The 13330-nt window shown below is 41.4% G+C and overlaps 1 protein-coding gene and 1 non-coding gene across 7 annotated transcripts in view; both read left to right on the top strand.

The window, feature by feature from the left end:
- The window catches only part of celsr1a (cadherin EGF LAG seven-pass G-type receptor 1a), a 324635-nt gene that overhangs the window by 29786 nt on the left and 281519 nt on the right, over window positions 1–13330 (top strand). The gene's annotated exons all lie outside the window — the stretch shown is intronic.
- LOC144508121 (U6 spliceosomal RNA) lies at window positions 2361–2464 on the top strand. The gene has a single exon (XR_013500218.1). It is a non-coding gene; the product is annotated as a U6 spliceosomal RNA (small nuclear RNA).

The following is a 13330-nucleotide window of genomic DNA, read 5'->3' as shown; positions in this document are numbered from 1 at the left end:
CCAATCAGACCAAGACTTATCTCAGTCCTTTTTGAGTTTTGTTAATGCACATAGAAAACTTGAGGCCTAGGAGGAGGCCATTCAGCCCATTAATAGTTGGCCATAAAAAGAGCAATCCAGTGGAATGCCACTTTCCAGCTTTCAGTTTGTAGCATTATAGGTGACTGCACCATGTGTATCCAAGCTTTTATATACATTTGGGATGTCCGTCTCCGGCACCCTATCGGACAGTGAATTCCAGAAATCCACCATATCCTGGGTGAAAAAGAAATCTCCTCAACCTCCCCCTCTAATACTACTAATTACTTTAAATTATGCCCCCTGTTTATTGTACCCTCTGCCAAGAGAAATTGGTCCTTCATATTTATTTTATCTAGGCCCCTGATAGACGATATCTGGTCAGCCACCTGGTGTAGCAGGTTGGGAGAGGTGTATGATGGGTGGCGACAGCACAGTTAAGATTACTTTGTTAATCCTAAACCCTTTGCTTCTTGTCCATTGATCAGCTGTGAATTTGTGGTGTCCTATTTCCTCTCACAGAAGATGTTTCAATGACAGTGACAAGCCTTCTGAGATGCCTTTTATTGAACAACTGCATCAGTGATTATGTATGACAAAAGTTCTATGCAGGACAGAAGCTGCTGTAAGGACACTTGTTGCTACATGTGTTTTAGAATTTGCAGTGGTGACTAACCATATTCGTCATCTATAGCCTCAAGCCTACTCACTCTTTTTAGGCACATGACTAATGTGAAGTGGCTGAGAGCAACCTTCCTCACGGCCACCTCCATTTCTTCAGCCACCAAGGAGGGCTGCATCACTTGAGTGCACCATGGGTCTCTTCCCCCCCTCAGCTGTTTTGCCTGTCATTTCTTATTCCCCATACCCCTCAGCTTTGGAAAATGTTGGCTAATGGGTTTGAAATACCTTACAATTTTTCTTCCCCTATTTTAATAATTCCTGTTTTAATTATTTTCATCTGCATAATTTTATAGTTTTTCACTCCCACTGCTCACACACCAGGATCTGTGAACAATATAGAAACACAGGAAATAAGTGCAGGCCATTCAGTCCTTCGAGCCCACTCTGCCATTAAACTAGATCATGGCTGATCATCTACCTTAACACTATTTTCTCTCGCTATCCCCATAACCCTTGATGTCTTTGGTATCCAGAAAACTTCAAAATGCTCAATAATTGACTCTCTATGGTAGAGAATTCCAAAGATACACCATTCGCTGAGTGAAGAAATCTCAGTCCTAGGTGACCTATCTCTTATTCTGAGACTCTGTCCACTGTTTCTAGACTCACCAGCCAGGAAAAAAATTGTTCCTGTATCTATTCAGTCGAGCTTTGTAAAAATGTTGTATGTTTCAATCTCTCCCTCTCTCCTAAACACTAACGAATACAGGCCCAGTCTCCTCAATCTTTCTTCATAGGAATCAGTCTGGTGAACCTTTGTTGCGTTCCCTCTTTGGCAAGTATATTCCTCCTTGGAGAGAGTAGACCAAAACTGAACAATACTCCAACTGCTGTCTCTGCAAGGCCCTATACAATTGCAGCAAGACATCTTTATTCCTGTACTCACATCCTCTTGCAATAAAGGCCAATGTACCATTTGCTTTCCTAATTGCTTTCTGCACCTGCATGTCAGTTTTCAGTGACTCATGAGCAAAAATGACATTAGCACTTCCCAATCTCTCCCCATTTAAGAAATAATCTGCATTTCTGTTTTTCCTATCAAAGTGGATAACTTCATATTTTCCCACATTATTTTCCATCTGCCATGTTCCTGCCTGCTCACTTAGCCTGTTTAAATCCCCTTGAAGCCTCTTTGTATCCTCTTCCCGATTCACATTCCCAGTTCGTTTTTGTGTCATCAGCAAACACAAAATATCACATTTGGTTTCCATATTCAAATCATCCATACATTTCTGAATAGCTCCGAGCCTAGGGACTGATCCTTGTGGATCAGACTGCCAAGCTGAGAATGACCTGTTTATTTCGACACTGTTTTATGTCTGTTAACCAATTCTCAATCCAGGTCAGTCTATTACTTCCAGTCCTATATGCTGCAGTTTGTTCATTAACCTCTTGTGTGAGACTTTTTATTAAAAGCCTTCTGAAAATCCAAATACACCACATCCACTGATTCCCCCAAATCTATTCCCCTAGTTACATCCTCATAACCTTTATCAGACTTGTCTCATCTTATTTCCCTTTCATTATTGACTCTGCCCAATCCTACCACTTTAAGCATCCAGTTATCACATCATCCTTCATAATAGATTCCAGCAATTCCCCTACCACAGATGTAAGGATAACAGGTCTGTAATTCCCCTCTCTCACTTCTAAATAGTGGGGTTACATTTGCCCCTTTCTATCTTAAGGAACTGTCCCAGAATCTTTAGCATGGCCCCTGCGCAAGGATGACACGCAAATTCGTGAAGCGTTCCATATTTTTTTAGGGCGGCACGGTAGCACAGTGGTTAGCACTACTGCTTCACAGCTCCAGGGTCCCGGGTTCGATTCCCGGCTCGGGTCACTGTCTGTGTGGAGTTTGCACATTCTCCTCGTGTCTGCGTGGGTTTCCTCCGGGTGCTCCGGTTTCCTCCCACAGTCCAAAGATGTGCGGGTTAGGTTGATTGGCCAGGTTAAAATTGCCCCTGACATGCGTAGGTTAGAGGGATTAGCGGGTAAATATGTGAGGGTAGGGCCTGGGTGGGATTGTGGTCGGTGCAGACTCGATGGGCCGAATGGCCTCCTTCTGCACTGTAGGGTCTCTATGTTTCTATGTTTCTTTCAAATTTTATCCATCTCTCATGCCACCTCTTTCAACACTTCGGGATGTAGATCACCAGGTCCAGGGGATTTACCAACTTTCAATCCTATTAATTTCTCATTTCTTTCAGTTTCTCGTTCTCGCCAGTCCCTTGGTTCTCGAGAACGTTTGGTAGGTTTTTACATCTTCCTCAAGGTATTTGTTTGAACACATAGGGTATGATCTTGCCTGCCATCCAGGCCACGCTCTCGCTGCAGCAAAGCTGGAGAATCTCATGGCCAGCCAAATCTCCGTTCACAGCAGTGGGATGGGAAAATCCCACCAGCGTGAACAGTGGTAAGATTCCGGCCAAAGCATTTGGGGTGGCACTGTAGCACAGTGGTTAGCACTGCTGCTTCATAGTGCCAGGGATCCCGACTTGGGTCACTGTCTGTGTGGAGTTTGCATGTTCTCCCCGTGTCTGCGTGGGTTTCCTTCGGGTGCTCTGGTTTCCTCCCACATTCTGAAAGACGTGCTGGTTAGGTGCATCGACCTGAACAGGCGCCGGACTGTGGTGACTAAAAATTTCACAGTAACTTCATTGCAGTGTTAATGTAAACCTTACTTGTGATTAATATACTTTACTTTTATTTGTTGTACAAATAAACAACCCACAAAATTAGAATGCTATTAACACATTACCATTCAGGTGAGATAAGTACCGCTTTTTAAACCATTTTGGATGGGATTTTGCCAGTACACAGAATCAGCCCTAGGGTTGAGAAAATCGATTATGAAGCTGTGAAAACGGGCAGTGTTGCACATGGGTTTGTAGGGAACACGGGGGAGCCTAGAGTAAATTACAGTGAGAGTTGGTTTATGTGCCAATATGAAGTAGATGGGTCTGACTGACTTTCTTAACATTTCAGAGCAGGTTTTTATAACTTACTGCAAAATTATTTTTCCTCAATATGTTAGAGAGAAACTTTTCCTTTGGAATTTGGAAATATTTTCATTTGGAATTTAGTCTCTGAACTAGGGAGACGAGCAAAAAGGTCAAAAAGACTTATTTGAAGCCCAATAAATTAGCTTGTTTTAGAGATTAAATATAGTGGTACTGCCTAAATTTATGAGGAATTGCTGGAGGTTAATAAGGATCAAGAAGCAGTGAAAATGTCTTTGCTTCATTGCCCATTTACATTATAAAAAGTGTGTTTTTGGAGTGTAATGAGAAGTAGTGATGCCTAACCCATGGCTAATACTCTTGTAGGCCCTGGAGGAATTTATTGCACTGTAGTCCAAATTTGGGAGGACTGTGCATGCATGACGACACGCATGGCATGTCAAAATGTTGCCAATGAGACTCCAATTTACAATAGAAATAGCGCGAAGGTTTTAAATGCGAGAGGAGCTAGACTAGGTTTATTTTCGGTCTGTTTTACTGAAAGGAGGTAAAAGAATTTTTGGTGAGCTGACAGACGTGCGAACATCCCTCAGCCAGTAAAATCTACACTCCTAGCTTGCTAAAAATCAATTTTTGACACAATCTCCAGAAGAGGATCACAAGGCTTCCCTATGATACGCTTCCTGTCTCTCATGGTCTGTATTTCCCATTTACTGTGACTCTATCATCGAACATCCTTCCGTGGAAGGAAATGTCGTTAACTCCAGATGATGTTTGAGACGCTTAGCTTAAAGTTTATTTATTAGTGTCACAAATAGGCTTCCATCAACACTGCAATGAAGTTAATGTGAAAATCCCCTAGTCGCCACATTCCGGCACCTGTTCGGGTACACTGAGGGAGAATTTAGCATGGTCAATGCACCTAACCAGCACGTCCTTCAGACTGTGGGAAGAAACCGGGACACCCGGAGGAAACTCACGCAGACATGGGGAGAACGTGCAGACTCCACACAGACAGTGACCCAAGCCAGGAATCAAACCCGGGTCCCTGACGCTGTGAGGCAGCAGTGCTAACCACTGTGCCGCTATGCTGCCAAATTCCAATTTGGGAAATTACATCCCATTCACATTCGTTGCATAGCATCTGTTTTTTTCCTCGCTATTTGTTCTCTTTTGAAATTGGAGACTGAAATTATGCTAAGGCTTGTGAGGCATTAGCTACATTCCTGTATTTTCTTACATGAGACAGTAAGTGCGGGCAGGTATTTATCTGTGGGCCAGGCGGAGGTTAGGTTGGGTGGCATCAAAACAAAGCCATATCCTATCTATATCAATGTTGTGCTAGCTGGAATTTGGGGAAAATCATTTCCCTAAATGATTTTCTTAACGACCACCCCACAGGGGGCTGCAGACTCATCTTGGGTTTGCCTGCACCAAGTGTGTGCTGATCTGAACAGGGCTACTGGTACAGGGTAAGTGCGGGCTGTGACGCACTCGGCTTGGGACTGTTAAATCCCTATGACTGCTTGGTGGCAAGATACAATACAGGATGAGGTGGCCAGTGATTATTTTTGCCTTTGCAGCTGAGGCTATAAATAAACTCAAGCAGGGTTTGCAAATCATTAATCCACTAAGCAGCACCTTGTTAAAGTAACTACAAAGGATGGAAGAAAAAGCAAACTGCTGGAAAAACCCAGCTGGTCTGGCAGCATCTGTGTTTCAGATTTCCAGCATCCACAGTATTTTGCTTTTATTACAAAGGATAGAGGGCTGTTGGGTGAATTCAGGAGGTTTTTGAAGCAATATATTGGAGTAATTAAGAAGATCATCACAAGAAAAGAAACTGCGCCTACCCCAGATTGCCGATCTTCAAACTCGCCTTAAGTATGGCAGTTCATGTTTTGATGATTAAAAGTGGGCACTTTAATGCTAAAGTACAGTAATGTTTCTTGGTTAATTAAAAGGAGAAAATACTGAATGTTTTTGTGTTGTGTTTTATCTTTTCCCATTGTATTACTTCTCTGTTATCGTCTTTATTAGAACTATTGGCAATATGGGTGCACAATCTCTGTTACTAGAAATTATTATTTAGGATTTCACGTTTTATATTATTTGTACTTGACTCTGATTCACTGAAATTTAGGTGGAGAGTCTATGTCACAGATGAGCAAATGTCCCAAAGTTTTTCTTTGCCTAGGAATTATTTCCATATTCAATTGCTGAGTAGGTGCATTAAAAGTTTGGAACTCGCTAAGGTAGCTGACTTGTACATGGATATTCACATTCTCCCCTTCAGGTTGTTTACATGGGTCATTAAATTAAACATTAATGCACTTTAAACTATTTCATCTTGTTTTCCACTATTTATTATGTGGAACCTCTGGCATATTATTTCAGCATCATCACAGTGTTCTGTACAGTGTCTATGATTCACATGAAAGGTTTCCTTGTTACCCATTGTGCAAGCTGTCAACATTGTCTAATTTTCATTATATTACTATAAATATAAAAATATCTAGCCCCACTACTCATTCACCAAAATGGCCAATTATTTACCTTCACTACTGTTAGACCTAGAAAAAAAGACACTTTAACCAGACGTCTTTTGATAAACTCAGAATGATTGATCTATTATAAGACAAAACTTATTTATAAAAACAAATTGCAGGAACTGGTCCATGGGCAATTGTACTCTGGACGTATAACTATCGATTGCTTTTTAAAAATACCCAACATGCGTGCACACACAAAGGACAAACAGATAGAGTCTCTGTAGTGATGGGCTTTGGGATGTAGGCTTTCTAACATAATGGATGAAGTTTGTAGGGTTTTAATGCTGTTAATCTGGACCTCCTCCTGTGATGTTGGACTGCTGCACCCAGTAGATGTCTGCATGTTCTCGCCAACAGAGTTTCGACGTGGAGGAGAATATAGAGCTGGATCAATTCTGCTTGTTTCAGATTTCTAAACACAGATAATTTATATGCTGATGATGAGTATCTGACAGCAGGTTGATAACTATACATTGAATTTCAGGCAAGGCAGAGGAGAGACCAGAGTTAAACTAGCCTTCCTTCTCAGCTTATTCTCCAAGATACTGAACAAAGAACAAAGAAAATTACAGCACAGGAACAGGCCCTTCGGCCCTCCAAGCCTGCACCGACCATGCTGCCTGACTTAAATAAAACCCCCTATGTTTCCGGGGACCATATCCCTCTATTCCCATCTTATTCATGTACTTGTCAAGACGCCCCTTAAAAGTCACTACCATATCCGCTTCCACTACCTCCCCCGGCAACGAGTTCTAGGCACCCACCACTCTCTGTGTAAAAAAAATCTACCTCATGCATCTCTTTTAAACCTTGCCCCTCGCAGCTTAAGCCTATGCCCCCTAGTAATTGACTCTTCCACCCTGGGAAAAAGCTTCTGACTATCCACTCTGTCCAGGCCTCTCATAATCTTGTAGACTTCTATCAGGTCTCCCCTCAACCTCTGTCACTCCAGTGAGAACAAACCAAGTTTCTCCAACCTTTCCTCATAGCTGATGCCCTCCATACCAGGCAACATCCTGGTTAACCTTTTCTGTACCCTCTCCAAAGCCTCCACATCCTTCTGGTAGTGTGGCGACCAGAATTGAACACTATATTCCAAGTGCGGCCTCACTAAGGTTCTATAAAGCGTCAACATGACTTGCCAATTTTTAAACTCAATACCCTGGCCGATGAAGGCAAGCATGCCGTATGCCTTCTTGACTACCTTCTCCACCTGCATTGCCACTTTCAGTGACCTGTGTACCTGTACATCCAGATCCCCATCAATTAAACTGGTTGTAGTGCAAACATACATATGGCTCATTTCCCCCGAAGATGATTTCTTAGAGTAGGTATGCTTGTTGACAGTCCAAGGTGAATTTATGACCAATCCAAGGGTCCAAACAATATTGTACACCTCCATATTTTGAGAGGCAAATAGAATTTTTGAATATATGGTTTTCCCAACAATTTTAAACAATGGTTAGTCATTCAGAAATAATAATGGATCAAAATACATAGATTTTACTGTTGTACACAAAATTCAGTCTAGGGACAATAAAAGAACCCCATTACCAGCGGTGAAGCTCCTTTTACAAAAGGTCTAATGGCATCTATATTCCTCCTTCTTCAGGTCCCATACCCTAAGAGAGCATTGATGACCATGGACTTCCATTAGATCAGTCCATGGTTATGCTTGGCAAAGCACTGCAGCAGTTTGCCATTCCCTGCTGCCGTATAGGTGACCCGGAAACTCTATCAGGCTTACTGCCTGCCATCAAGTATCCTGGAAGGCTTCACAGGTTGATATTCGACCTGTTTCGCCATATAATGAACCCACCTTCCACAGCCATCAAGTCCTGAAGTGGGATTTGAACCTGGAGCTGGGGTTTCTGGCCCGGAGGTAGGGATGCTACTCGCTGCACCACGAGACCCCCACATCATCCAAATTGCAGTTCAGAAAAAATGAAAACTCTGCAGTACAAATGCGTAACTTATAATGTCTTAATTGACAAGACCAAAACACAATCTACAATTATGGAGGCTATTAAACAATGCCTCAGTGGAAAGAAGCACTGGTTAGTGTGCTATTGAGTGGAACAAGCCAGAAAATACCTGGTGCAATTTCTGGTTTCTGCTGAGCTAGTTAGCTCAGCTGGGATATTGACGTGGACATGAGAGTTGGACTAAGCACTGTTGACAATTTCCATTCCTGATCACCTTTGGACCGGGAGGGGGCTTTTGCAGATTAGGAGGCTACTGGTTGAATGGACTGCCAGTATTCTCTAATCTGGGCACATTATTAAATGCTCAAATACTGTTCTGTCACAAATACAAGGGGGCAGAACTCAAAAAAATTGCAGGGATGAACACATCAGTCCTTGGAATTTCTAATGAATTTTCCAACTGACCATTTATTTTCCTGAATTCAAATGTTTCATAGATGTTCATGGGTTTCTATTCCCATGCTGAAACCCATTTTGTAGTATCAAACAGATAGACTATGAGCGTTACATGGTGAAGGATAGCGCAGTCCCTGTGAAATGTTTGGCAAAAAGAGCAAATGCGACTCCTGTCAACCGTGGAATGTTTAGAATTTTTTTGGTAAGGAATGTGCAGTAGGTAGTGACAGCGTTTTGGATATGTGGCAACTATTTTTTCTGGAGCGAGTGATTTCAAGGCATGTGCATTGACCATAGCATACCATAAATTTGGTTTTAGCCAAATGCATGTGGTTTAAATTTGACCATTTATATGTGCAAGTTCATTTCCCGAACTGGGCCAAGTTGCTCGGATCTAGGAATAAATATTGGTAATAAATGTGTATTTTAATTTTATTTTACTAGATAGGATGATTTAATGTTAATTTTTGGATCAAAATCTCTCAATTATGGTGAATGTCTTTTTTAATACATTTCACTTTATGCTTTGATCTGACCAGGATTAATTTCATTGTGCTTGATGATGATATCCATATTTATTCTTCTAATTTCATTGTGGGAGTTGGAATCTGTTTCTGTGGTTTAATAGGGTGCCCAAAGCAGTCAGCGACTTCCTCGTAAAAATACCCACAGACTTTTTCTCTTCTTTTCTCTTTTCTGAAAGTTTGATTTTTTTTTTAATAATCAAGAACAATAGAACTTTCAAGCAAAGATTGGAATTTGGACAGCAAATGCCTGTTTAAATGCTTTAATGTGAGCGGCCTCAGTCAATGATTAGCCAGTGATTGATTTTGTGGCTTTCCTGGCCCCAGCCTTTCTCTGTAGGTATTTCAGTAACTAATACCAGTGCACGACCTGCAATTGAACTTAACTCGTAGGAGCAGCTACCTCAGCTACCTTCGATTTGCGTTGGCCTATTTTACTGTGAGAACTAAAAGTTTGAAGTTTATTTATTAGTGTCACAAGTAGGCTTACATAAACACTGCAATGAAGTTACTGTGAAAATCCTCCCAGTTGCCACACTCCGGCACCTGTTCGGGTACACTGAGGGAGAATTTAGCATGGTCAATGCATCTAACCATTAGTCTTTCAGACTGTGGGAGGAAACCAGTGCACCCGGAGGAAACCCACACAGACACGGGGAGAATGTGCAAATGCCACACAGACAGTGACCCAAGCAGGGAATTGAACCCAGGTTCCTGGTGCTGTGAGGCAGCAATGCTAACCACTGTGCCACCTTGCTGTCCTCAAGAAGTAGGAATTCCAACTCTACTCTGGTGGTTGTGCATGTTTGTTGCACAGCTCTAGTCTCTCATTACTGGAAATGTTCAAAAAACATTGACCACATCAGCAAGATTTGTGAGTTTTGAAAACTGAGAATGTTTCAGTTTTCAAAGAAATGATGTTGTGACTTAAAAGATTGACTTTTCAAACAGCGGTCAATGCACGTGTAAATTTACTGTATTTACAAGAGCAGCAACACCAGAAATTTGCACTTACGCAGCAGCATTAACGTAAACTAGTGTTCTAAAGGCACTTCACAAAGATGTAATTCTACAAATAGGAATGAGTCAACAGGAGAGATGATCAAACATGAGGTGGAAGAGATGGATTTTAAGGAGGAGATGAAGTGAATTGCAGAGTTTTGGATGTAGATGCTTAGAGGAATAGTTGTTGAAGGGAGTGGGGGATAGATAACAAGAGGCCATAGATGGAAGAAAATAGAGTTTGGAGAAGAACTGTAGGTCTGGGGGGGCAGCGGTAATAGAAATGAGACCCAGTGAGGCCATGAAGGGATGAGAGTATTAAATTTGAACCAATATAGATCAGCACGAACAGGATTTGTAGGTGATTATAGGTGATTTGTAGGACTTTATACATTTGCAACTTTGAATGAGCTGAAGTTTACAGAGTGGTCGTTTGGAGGCATCAAAATAGGCAAGTCTGGAGGTGACAAAGATGTCAAAGGGGGTTTCAGCAACAGATTGGGTAGGGGTTGAGATTGGTGAAGGTACAAAAAATGGCATTGTAGACTTATGGAACTGATCTGTATAAATCTGTTGGCATGTGATTTGTACACACTATAACCATTGGTGTGTACACTTTTTAGGCTTGCATGTGCGTGTGTGCATGTATTTCAGGCACATATGGTATTTGCTACACTGTAGACCCGTGTTATGTGTGCATTATGGTTCTGTGGAACATCACTATTTCTTTTGGCTGCAGTTAAGCTTTATAACCTTGATGCTGTACCTCTTCTCAAACGTGTTAATATAATGCAGATGTGTGTGAAAGTGGATGTGCCCATATGTTTTCTAGATATGTTTGTGTTTTCTTCACTTTCTGTAACACAGCTGTTGTTCAGGTGTTCTGTAGCTTGATTCTGAGGAAATATTAGAAATTAGTTGATTTTTTTTTTCAATGTGGCCCTTCCAAAAAGCAATAATGCCTGGCCTTCTGATATGTCGTTCTGTTCCATTTTTATATTGTTGAAAAAAAATGTACACAGCAATACATGCAGTAAAACCAATCAGTCCGTGAGCGTTAACCTCCATCCAGGATTGAAAATGTAGGACTGGAATCCCATTTTTTTAGAATAGACTGCGACCATTCTGGATAATCTCTGAGGTAGCAGAAATAGTTCAGATAAAAATTATGTTTTGGAACTTTTCAATTGTTTCATTTTTCTGCAGATGCTGTATTTCTGTGTCTCTGGAAATGTTTGCTTCTGAATTTTACCAGAATTCCACTTCTGTCACTAGCTTTGTTGAGCTCTAATACGGGAGTTGTTGTGTTAACGTGTGCTTTTCCATCCATGTTCCTCTCCTGTGACTGGCCTAATTCTTCAAAAGGTTTTGGTCAAATTGTGATCCATCATTTTGTGCCAATTTTCTGTGCATGAGATATTTCCTAATCTACACACTGAAGATAAGAGACTGTTTTCGATCAAGGCCTCAGAGGGTCCTCACTGAGAGAGTTGGTGAGCTTGGGCCAGGACTGGGTGTGATGGGTTTTTACTCTCCATCTTCTCTGCTCACTTGGTCCTAGGCATTGCTGAAGTTTCATTTTCAGGAAGGGCGCCTATGATATTTATTCAATTTTGGAACAATGTGGAAGGCAGCGATAACTAAAAACCCCACTTTGTCTCAGGGATTTGTGTGAGTGGCATTTTGGTTTGATAAGTGAAGGGTTGGCAGATCACTCAGCCTGAGTATCTGGAAGATCATTCAACCGTTAAGTCTCTAATTCTTGAAAGTCAAAATATAATGATTGTACTTCCTATAGAAATAATCCACGGTCTTTTGTTCAAAAGAGTGAAAAATTTACAATCTAATCCTTTCAAGTCATTTGGTGACTGTCTTGTCTGAAAGCGAGGATTAGTGGGATAATTGTGTGTGGCAAAAACGCATTGGTCAGCAATTTTCATGGCACATGCTATCCTCCACTCTTCTGTGAGATTGCTTCTAATGTTTACTTTGGGATATTCCTATTAATATCCATTTAACATGTCTTAGGCATGGCATAAACCTATTAGTAGATGTTTTTCTAAAGTCAGCAACTTTTAAAAAACTATATGGGTGGCATTTTTTTTTCTTCAGGTTAGGAATTGAATTCACTGACTCCTCTAAGCCACCATTGGAAAACAACTTGGAAAATCAACGTCCAATCCCATTGTACTTGCTATTGCAAGTTCAGAACAAAAGTACAGTAGCATTCCGTAGAATGGACCCAAATAATTATTTCAGAATTAGAATGTGAACTGTGGTATTGTAAAATGAAATTCAAGTCCATTGTTACAGCAGCCAGAATTTTGGGAACAATATTCAAAACAAGTAGTTGCTTGATTGTACACAAGTTGAGCATTTTTGGAAAAAGGGAAATGCTGTCAAAGATTTATTCTTGCACTCATCAGGACAGAAACACAAGAATACCAAATTTCAAAGGGAACTATAAATTTACAGTGCGTGAGAAAAGGGTGTTGTTTGGCTGGCAAGTGGGCTCCGATTCATTGAAGCATTCCATGGAGAATGCACCAGGGTACAGCTTTTGTTCAGTTGAAAAAGCTATAATGCCTGGACGTTGTCTTCTTGTTTGCAGACAGGGTCCTGCATGTAGCTTTTAGCAAGTGTAAGGAAGCCACATTGCAAGTTCCACTGATAATCTTAAATTGGTTGTTAATGTAATTAGCACACACTCTGGATTGTTCAGTAAGTGTTGTTGAATTGCAGAATCACATCTAATGTTGGAGACTATGCACAAAATCTTCTAGCCCCCCCCCCCTCCCCTCTTACTGCAGTGGAGGTGGCTTGCCATCAGCTGCCGGTGGGATTTCCCAGTGCCGCCAAAGTCAAAGGCAATTTACATTTCTTGCCCATGCCGCTGTTGGGGAATCTGCAACAGTGATGGTAGGGTCAACTTTGGCAGGATTGGAAGATCCCACCAGTGAGAAGGACTTAAGATTTCTGCCCATATTCTGGGCTTTGCAGCCTGGGGCTGTTGAATATGGTCAGTACTCTGCCTATTGCAAACAACCAAAGGGACATCCCGTTTGATTCAACTTATCCTGTTGTTAGGATGTGGCCTGTATACCTGGCATCACACCTGCACTGCACAGAAGTGCCAGCCAATATTTTTAGTTCCCTTTGAAATTTGTTATTCTTGAAATTCTGTACTGATGAGTGAAGAATGAAAA

The sequence above is a fragment of the Mustelus asterias genome, chromosome 19, assembly GCF_964213995.1.
Source record: "Mustelus asterias chromosome 19, sMusAst1.hap1.1, whole genome shotgun sequence".
NCBI lineage: Eukaryota > Metazoa > Chordata > Chondrichthyes > Carcharhiniformes > Triakidae > Mustelus > Mustelus asterias.
This window is presented reverse-complemented; position numbering and strand designations above follow the sequence as displayed.